The sequence below is a fragment of the Aulonocara sp. 'chitande type north' Nkhata Bay genome, linkage group LG5, assembly GCF_057382095.1.
Source record: "Aulonocara sp. 'chitande type north' Nkhata Bay isolate Kocher_YH1m ecotype deep benthic linkage group LG5, A_spYH_male_GT1.1, whole genome shotgun sequence".
In the NCBI taxonomy this organism is placed as follows: domain Eukaryota; kingdom Metazoa; phylum Chordata; class Actinopteri; order Cichliformes; family Cichlidae; genus Aulonocara; species Aulonocara sp. 'chitande type north' Nkhata Bay.
Window position 1 is genome coordinate 5881763 of NC_141348.1, and position 10231 is coordinate 5891993.

Below are 10231 nucleotides of genomic sequence, written 5' to 3' on the forward strand. Positions count from 1 at the left end.
CGCTTACATTTATCAAGGTGAACACATGACATAAGTTGGTATTTCTGGCCGGAGAGAGAGAAGTGGGTCGTTTAACCCTTTAAGACCTACCATAGAACCAAGTCTGCCAGAGCTTATATTATATTTTTACATGCTGTAGTGCCATTTCTGGGAGCATTTCAAGTTGCTATACATCAATACAACCATTATAGCTCAAATTGTAATAATATGTATGCATTAAGTGTCACGGTCTGGCTAGGGCAGACCGTATGTTGCAGGGAAGGACTCAAGCGCAGACCGAAATGAGATGTGAATAACAAAACAAGCCGTTTATTAAGGCAAGAAACGAGGGTACAAAATAATAGGGAATCGATGAAAACTAAACAATGACCTAAACTGGGTGAACTAAAACAAAACATAGAAAACTCTAAACATAACAAACTGACAGGGATACCTGGAGCGGAGACATAGGAAACAACGGACGAATACAACGGGTGAATACAACGGACGACCTGACAAAGAATGGCTGAGAGCACACAGACTAAATGGACACAGGAGGATAATGAGGGAAGTGGCAGCACCTGGGGAACCCAGCTGACACATGAACATAATTACGTCACAGGGGGAGAGTAACTGAACATGATGAACACAGACACACCAGACCTCTTCACAATAAAACAGGAAACACAGTGAGATATAGACATGACAACCTGAACTGACAACATAAGCCACAGACATGAAATACATGAAAAGCAGGGGAGACTTAACATAGTGGAAACACGAGGGAAAATAACTAGAAACACCTAGGCATGATTATGATGAACTTAGGAAACCTGAAGGCTACATAAACTAAACACAAAACGCTGGGTCAGCAGACCCAGGATCATGACAGAGCCCCCCCTTCAAGGGCGGATTCCAGACGCCCAAAACCCCGAAAAGACAAAACCAAAAGACAACCCACCGAGGGCGGGCGGCGGGGGCCCAGGGCGGAGGGCCAGAAACAAGGCCACAAAACCAAAATGTCCACCAAAAGCACAGGAGCGCAGGGAACAGTTCATGACTCCTCAGGGGGCCGACCCGGAGGGTGATGGTCCAGAAATTCATAGTTCAGTTGATCAGGGGGCCGGCCCGGGGGCCGACGGCACAGGAGTTCATGGTCAAACAGTTCAGGTGGCCTACCTGGACGACAGCAGCACAAGAGTTCACATGGTTCAGGCGGCCGACCAGGAGGCCAACGGTCCAGTAGCCCATAGTCCACGAGCTCAGGGGGCCGACCCGGAGGCCGACAGCATAGCAGGTCATAGTTCCAAGGTTCAGGGGGCCGACCCGGAGGTCGCGAGCACCACAGGTCACAGTTCAACAGCTCAGGCGGCCGACCCCGATGGCAACAATGTCCAGCTAATGGCCCGGAAAGCGGCCGGCGATTCCAAGGGGCAAAACGCGGCTTGGGCGGCGGCAACACAGCTGCAGGACCAGGCGAGGCCGAAGCAGAGGCCGGACCAGACAAAGCAGAAGCAGAGGCCGGACCAGACGAGGCTGAAGACACGGAGGCCGGACCAGACGAGGCTGAAGACACGGAGGCTGGACCAGACGAGGCTGAAGACACGGAGGCCGGACCAGGCGAAGCACAGGCTGGAGCTGCAGCAGGCGAAGCACAGGCTGGAGCTGCAGCAGGCAAAGCACAGGCTGGAGCTGCAGCAGACGTGGACGAGGCTGCCGGTGGAGCAGCTGGTGGCTGAACGGGCCCCTCGGACCCTCCAGCGGAGACGGGTGGCTGAACGGGCCCCTCGGACCCCCCAGCGGAGACAGGAGGCTGAACGGGCCCCTCGGACCCTCCAGCGGAGACAGGAGCCTGAACGGGCCCCTCGGACCCTCCAGCTGACGAGGCATGAGGCTGGGCGGGCCCCTCGGGCCCTCCAGCTGTCGAGGCATGACCAGCAGGTGTAGAGACCACCGGCTGGACAGAAGGCTGAGCAGGTGATGGAGCAAATGACTGAGCTGCACAGTGGGTTAAGGGCTGGGCTAACGGAAGCACAGGAATGTAAGCTACGGACCGGGCTGCTAACAGAGCTAGTGACTGAGCTAATGACTGAGCTAATGACTGAAAGGCATGCAGTAGCGATGGCAGTGTGGATTGCAGACCGAATTCTCCTGAGCCCTCAGTAGAGACAGGGATGGGTGCAGGAGCATGCCGGACACTAGCCACTCCCACCCGAGGAGTAGGTACAGGTGCGGAGACGGGCTGTATCCTGGCTGCCCTCACCCTGGGGACCGGAACAGGTACCGGCAACGGCTGGGCAACTGCCCTTCCCACCCGAGGAGCAGGTACGGGTGCAGAAAGGGTCAGAGCCTCAGCCGGCCTGGAAACCAGAGCCAACTGGGCCTCAGTCTCCCCCACCCGAGGAACAGACACGGGTGCAGAGGTACGCTGGGCCCGAGTTGCCCCGGGAGGAGAAACACGAGCAGGAACGGGAGTAGGCTCAGAAAAAACAGTCGCAGAAACGGCAGGCTCAGGGTCAACACATACAGGGTCGACAAAAAACGGATCTATCAAAAATGAACCCGCCGTCCACTTCATGTTTAGCAGTCTTAGCATTTGCAGTCCTAGTTTTAACAGCTTTCGAAATCCGTGGGTTAGTGGTAGCAAAGCGGGTTGACTCAGGGATAACTGAAACGGACCTGACAGAACCTGAACAGACGGAAGCGGAACCGAGTGTGTTTGTCCTGGTAACGTAATTAACAGTCTTTCCCTTAACCGTATGTGCAGGCTTAGGCGAGCGGGAATTGTCTTTCATCCCTCCCTGTGTAGAGGGAGTAAAACAAAACGGATCCTCCCAGTCCACGTCGTCATCCATAAGGGAAGTTCCCCACGGATCAGAAGTGAGCTGATTACTTTTAATGTCAGACGGGACGTGAGAATAAAAGTCAATGTCACTCACCACCGTGAGCTCGGCATTGTCCAGTTTATGGCGACGAGCGCGCCGCTTCCTTCGAGCGGAGGAAGCCGGCGGAGCGAGCGACTGAGCCCCCGGTGCACAACACGGCGACAACGAGGCTGGAGCGTGAGCGCCTGTAGCCACGCGAAAAACTCCCACTTGAAGCGGACGAGGCTTGGAAACAGGCGGGGACTTACGGCAGCTCTTGGGACCTCCGAGAGCTAGCCGAGTCCCGTGGAAAATCCGCTCATAGTCGGGGGCGCGCCACGGCTTCCAGCGGAGCTCCTCCTCCAGCTGGGCGAAGGCTGCCTCCCGACGCTCGTAGAGCTCGCGGTCTGCTGAGTCCATACTGGTCAGGTCGTACTGTCACGGTCTGGCTAGGGCAGACTGTATGTTGCAGGGAAGGACTCAAGCGCAGACCGAAATGAGATGTGAATAACAAAACAAGCCGTTTATTAAGGCAAGAAACGAGGGTACAAAATAATAGGGAATCGATGAAAACTAAACAATGACCTAAACTGGGTGAACTAAAACAAAACATAGAAAACTCTAAACATAACAAACTGACAGGGATACCTGGAGCGGAGTCATAGGAAACAACGGACGAATACAACGGGTGAATACAACGGACGACCTGACAAAGAATGGCTGAGAGCACACAGACTAAATGGACACAGGAGGATAATGAGGGAAGTGGCAGCACCTGGGGAACCCAGCTGACACATGAACATAATTACGTCACAGGGGGAGAGTAACTGAACATGATGAACACAGACACACCAGACCTCTTCACAATAAAACAGGAAACACGGTGAGATATAGACATGACAACCTGAACTGACAACATAAGCCACAGACATGAAATACATGAAAAGCAGGGGAGACTTAACATAGTGGAAACACGAGGGGAAAATAACTAGAAACACCTAGGCATGATTATGATGAACTTAGGAAACCTGAAGGCTACATAAACTAAACACAAAACGCTGGGTCAGCAGACCCAGGATCATGACATTAAGTGCATAGTAATTACATAAATTGCAAAAAAGTGCAATAAACTACAAAAAAATTTAAAATCGTTTTTGTTTTTTTAACATATATTTCTAGTTAGAGAATTTTAAGAGGCTTATCCCTCAAAACTGTAAATACAAAAAAGTTGCACAAAATAGTTTCCCACCACAGGAAATTTATTTTGAGTGTCTTCATAGTTTTTTTTTTTTTAAATACACCAATTCTTATATACTGCAGGAAAAACGAAAATAAATATTATGATGCAAATTTGCAAAAAGCAGCATATGCATCAAAATAAACTATTTCCAGCAGTGCAATATGAGTCCTAAGCATCGCAGAAACGACACAGAAAGTCATAAAGTCAAACATAACTTTTAAAAAACACCAGTATAGGCTCATGAGGCCCTGATGGTAAAAAACGACATTTTCGCAAAAATGACGTCACTTCCGGTTTCAGGCAGGTCATGGCGGACGTCTATTCCAACATAGGAAGTGTTACAAGCAGCTGATCGGATCGGCAAAGTGTGTTTCTGGAATATTGTTTTTGTTGCTGCAAGTGCTTTTTATGCAGTTTTTGCAAAGCTATATGTGGAAGGAAACCATGACCGAGGACAAGCTGATGGCACAAGATGTAAGTACAACTCCTCTGGTTTCATATGCAAAAAAAATTATTGCGCTAGCTTACGTGGTTGCAGTGCTACCGGGATTTAAAAGTAGTTGCGCAAAACGGAGGGTGCCCGCTCTGACCGGTTTTAAAGGGTTAAGGCCAGTTTGGGCGGTTTCCCACCATAATCCTGTGATGAGCTCGTTTGGACAACATATCAAAGGTGTACAACATCGCCTCCACCGATGACATTTGGCAAATCTCACTTGTCAATAAGTGGATTTAGTTGTTCAGTTCTTATCTATTGTTTACTACATTAAGACTCTTCACTCAAACTGTTAGCCCATGGGTTCATACTAGAGACTAGATCTATGTAAATTCATCCACACATATGTGCGATACACTGACAGTCATTAACCTTCTCAGGTTTCTGCGCTCACTGAATGAAGCCACTTTGCACTCGTCAGCATAGTTTTGTTCTTCCCCATATGAACTATTTAAGGTATGTAACACCTTAATTTTTTTTATTGCAAACGGTTTGCATGTTTTTTTTAAGTAACGATAACTAATTGGATTTTACGGTGTAGGGTAAAGGACGCTATTAAAGTCATCTCCTACTTTGATGTTGTAATTGTTATGATTAGGCAAAGTAGTGAACAGCTTAGTGAAAAAAATCCTCATTATCCCAACATGGAGCACTTAGAACAACACTGTTGAGGCGACTGTTGTTGTATTTGGCGCTGTGTAAATAAATTGAATTGAATCATTGAGCGTATACTGATTGTAAAATAAAAGGAGTTGAGAACAAGTGACCCCAAACGATTACATAACACCTTGCTGGATCTGAAATTCTTTCCTCTGACTGAAAAGTCACATCTTTTTGTAGCAGCACCCCTGGCTTTAGCAGTAAAATTTGAATAGAAAACCTCACCAACCTGCTTTTGTTTGAGTAAAAAAGTGATACTGTGATTTTTGCTTTATCTGTCTATATTCAACATTCACTACCATTCACCCAAAACAAAGGGGGGACCTCCTAAACACTTAGCTTCTCCTTGAACTATATTGTGAACATGAGTGAATGAACTAAAAACACAAAAGTTGCTTATGGAGTGAAACACACTCCACACATCCTTATATCAAATGTCCCAAATCTTCAGAGAGACCATCATCCGCTGGAGCTTGAGTTGCTTTCTTATTTGGCTTGCCCATGTCAACGGGTAAGGCTACGTGGTGTAGGAATATATTTAAAATTAGTTTCTGAACAATTCTGAAAGAGCGCTCCTGGTTTGCGGCGTACTCCGCAATTCCTCAAACTATAAGCTGATGTCACCATAATTCACAGGTTTGTCGGTTTGCTTCTTATAGCAAATGCCATTAAATTGATGTTATTGTTTGTGTGAGATCTGTCATACTGAAGAACAAAGCCACTGATGGGAAATCTGATGGCAGCTTTGTACATTTATAATTAAACACATTTTAACAAGCTCTCCAACACCACTGGCTGAAATACAGCCCCAAACCACGATAGAGCCTCCAGGATGTTTTACAGATGGCTGTAAACCTCTGTCCTGACCTCCTCTGTACATCCTGCAAATTTGAACCACTAATTTTAAGCACTAATTCTAATTTGGCCTAAAATCTTAGCCAAACTGAATAAATGCATAAACATTGGGCATTTACATGCCACATTTCTTATGGTATCTTTGGCACTTTTAAGAGGCTAAATTCAGAAATGAAAAGAGAGACAAAGTCCAAAGAAAAGTTAAAGTATTGCTGCTGTAAATACTGTTCGAGGGCAGAAAGAAGCCATTTGAAATTGTTTATGTCATGTACAGTGGTCCCTCGTTTATCGCGGGAGTTACGTTCTAAAAATAGTCCCACGTGTGGGACTAATAAAGGTTATCTTATCTTATAACCTGCCATAGGTGAAATCCGCAAAGTAGCCAACTTTATTTTTTACAATTATTACAGATGTTTTAAGGCTGTAAAACCCCTCGAACACTCGTGTATTTAATGCACCTCAAACGCCGATCTTTCTTCCAGATAATGAGCAAATAAAACACTTAATGAATAATGCTAAAAAGTTAAATCATTTTCATTCAATAATAATCATTTAAACTGACTGATTCTTATATAGTGAATTTCTGCTCTATAAAAATCATTTATACTACTTTATCCTCATTCTCACAAACATTTTTGCTTTCTATCAACATTCACACTCGGATGAACACATCAGGATTTGGCATTGTGCCCAAGGATATTTTGGCATGCAGACTGTATCAGCCAGCAATCAAAGCACAGATGACCTCTTCTACTTTCTGAGCTAGATCCAGCACATTTACACTTCATCACTTCACAAACAGTAATTTATTATTTACTTAGCCTGAGAAAAAGATCCAAAGTAAATGTGATAATAGTTGCAAGTTTATCCTTATTTGTAACTGGAGGATGTGGAATGTTCCACTGACGCCAGTTGGATACAGACCGGTGTTTTATTTCGTTTTGCAGAGAGTCCCATAATAAGACCAAAGCATATGTGCTGTACTGTGTTAATGTACAGCAGCATTAAGCTTGACAAAAACGGCTGCCAGGATTACAGTTTTTTACAGATGCTAGGACACATTTCCCAATACTTAGGTCACGTTTGCAAAACTCCTCACACAGTGAGCACAACAGAAGTCTATGTGGGCTAAACTGAGGACCAGTTATCATTGTTTTGGCACAAAATGCATTCAATGACTACATCTCTCAAATTTCATGAATTATTTTCTCACTCAGACACAACAACTGCCAAAAATCTTTGTACGTACAGGACACTTTGCATGTGCTTACATACTGTTTTCAAAAATGTTAAACTTATGGTCAAAACAATAACACAATGCAAAACTTGAAAAGACAGCAAAATCCAACAGCAATATTTCATTGAAACATATTTTAAATCTAAAAATGCAGTTTAACCAGCCACAGCTGATTCTCATTGTAGATGAACATCTACACAGGTGTTACTCCTTCAATTTTTCAACTCCTTCAATTCTGGCAGCCAGAAGATTCTTTCCTAGGTGTGTTGCCCTAGATGACATAAGATGTGATGTGGATGAGAACCTGTGGCCAAATGGAGGAGACCGAGTAGATTAGCATTACTATTGTATGTGTATCAGTGGATGGTGTGTATACAAATTCTTGTATTTTGCGATTTCTTAGTGCAAAAAACTAAAAATACATAAACAAATATTAACGAATTCTGCATGATGTCTGATTCATTCCAGTAACATATATTGAAATTATAAACAGAGATGTGTCCTTGTTTTACACAAGAAAACACTGTGTAATGCTACATGTTGTAAGTGTTTTTTAGGTCATTGTTTTGTGGGTGACAAAGTGTGTTTGTTGGCTGTCAACCTTTGCTAGTGTTCTGGAAAAATGAGTTTATTTGAGACCTGAATGAAGTGTTTTGGTAGTTGTAGTGCATTTTGAATGTGAAATGAGCTGCTTTGCCAAGCTGACGGTCAGTTAGGAGGATTGTGTGAAGAGTTTTGCAAAAGTGACCTAAGTATTGAGAAATGTGTCCTAGCGGCTGTAAAAACTGTAACTTTTGGAGTGAAACTGTGGAACAGTTTACATGTGGACCTACAGCAATGTTCACCTGTTATTCAGTTTTAAAAGAACTTTTTGAAACTTGCTTTTGGAAGAATATTATGAAGTTATGCTAATTTATATCTGAATTATAGCCGTCATGGTATCTATACTTTCTCCTCTCTTTTTTTAGTTTTTGTGGGGCAAGTTTATACAATAATAACATAGTAAATCAACAGTGTTGAGCATTTGGTAGGGACCAATAAAGATGTATATATTACTTCTTATTGCATTTTGGACTTAATGACTGAGTGTTTATCTTATGTTATAGAGACTTTGTTTATCTTGTCTGACCACATGTGTATGTGTATGTTTTGGGTTCATCCTCATCATCAATTTCCTTATCTTATATTATTACAGGACAGGTGTTTGAAGCACTCTATGAGTCATAAAGATCTAAACACTAAAAAATGTTTTCCTTTGCATGTCTTTTGATGTCTTAATTTAAAAAAAAAAAAAAATCCTTAAAAAAGTATATATTGCAATATATATTTCTGACAGAAGTATCAGAAAAAACAAAAACACCCCCTGCAGGGCTAACAATCAGAGCTTTGGGAAACAGCACCTCCCACATGTGATCAGGAATTATTTATGAACTTTAATGACGAGCATGTGTTACTCTTCCCTGAGGCACTGGGGCTTTTCTTTTTGTCGCTGTTTTTGAGGGTGTGTGTGTGCGTGTGTGTGTTTGTGTGTTTGTGTTTGTGTGTGTGCGTGTGTGTGTTTGTGTGTGTGCGTGTGTGTGTGCGTGTGTGTGTGTGTTTGTGTGTGTGCGTGTATGTGTTTGTGTGTTTGTGTTTGTGTGTGTGCGTGTGTGTGTTTGTGTGTGTGCGTGTGTGTGTTTGTGTGTGTGCGTGTGTGTGTGCGTGTGTGTGTGTGTTTGTGTGTGTGCGTGTATGTGTGTGTGTGTGTGTGTGTGTGTGTGTGTGTGTGTGTGTGTGTGTGTGTGCGTGCGCGCAGCGGCAGGGGGATTAAGTACTACTGCAAATTTTAAAAAAGCTAAAATGACTAACATGATGACTTCCAACTGACTAAATGGGTAACATCAATAGAATTGATTCCTCAGACATTGTCTACTGTCAGTGTGTCTGCTGTGTATGTCATAAGGAGCTGATCAGAGTGAGTGTGCCCATGGAAAAACATATAGGCTGCTATAGGAGATAAACTCCATGTGTTAAGATGACTTGTGGAATTAGTGAAATCTGTTTTTGTCACAAACCTGTCCCATGGTACTGGAAGGCTGTTGTAATGCTACTGGTAAATCGAGCTGTACCATTACGCCTTTGACTGTGCTTTGGTCAGCCAAGACAGAATCCAAAACATTGAATTTAGACTACGGTTGGATTACCTGTCGCACCGAAATCTGGTGACCTCTGTGTCACTTTTAAAATCCTTTCTGCAACTCCTTTCATCATGGGAAAGGCCACTCTGCCAATATTTACCCTTGTTTTATCCTGATGCTGATCATGCTTTCTGTCATTTTCAGTGATGGGAATAACGGCGTTACAAGTAACGGCGTTACTAACTGCGTTACGTTTTTCAGTAACAAGTAATCTAACTAATTACTATTTCTATCGTTACAATGCCGTTACCGTTACTAACAAGAAAATGCAGTCGTGTTACTATTTTTCAACAAACAGACGGTTGAAGCTGTGTCAGTTTACCGCATCTTATATCAGCTGCAGGAAGTAGCTGTAAGTAATCTGGGCGCTACAGCTTTAAGCAGCTGCGCGCTCCCGCGGACAGTGATCACTTTCTGCCAGATGATCAGTTTTTGGCAAAACACCTGGAGCTCAGGGGGCAAAACAATCGCATGAGTGCTGCTGTTTGACTGAGGAAGAATAAAGTAGTCGTGGTAAGCCAATCACATGACCACTTCAAGATGACAAAGCAACAAGTTTTTAAATTGTGTTGATAGGCCACGCAAAACCAGAGTCATGATAAACAATATGTACGCGGCGTTTTTTCCTGAATAGTTTCGTCATGTTTACTGTCTAAGCACAGCGCTGCGAGCACTCTCTGATTATGACCAAGAAAACAAAACAACAAACAACCCGTTCGTGTTGGT

At 44.0% G+C, this 10231-nt stretch overlaps 1 protein-coding gene and 1 pseudogene across 7 annotated transcripts in view; one reads left to right on the top strand and one right to left on the bottom strand.

Annotated features, from left to right (window-relative positions):
• Nucleotides 1-10231, top strand: part of LOC147329773 (receptor-type tyrosine-protein phosphatase gamma-like) — a 407188-nt gene that overhangs the window by 210199 nt on the left and 186758 nt on the right. The gene's annotated exons all lie outside the window — the stretch shown is intronic.
• Nucleotides 1034-3263, bottom strand: LOC147329777 (uncharacterized; annotated as a pseudogene).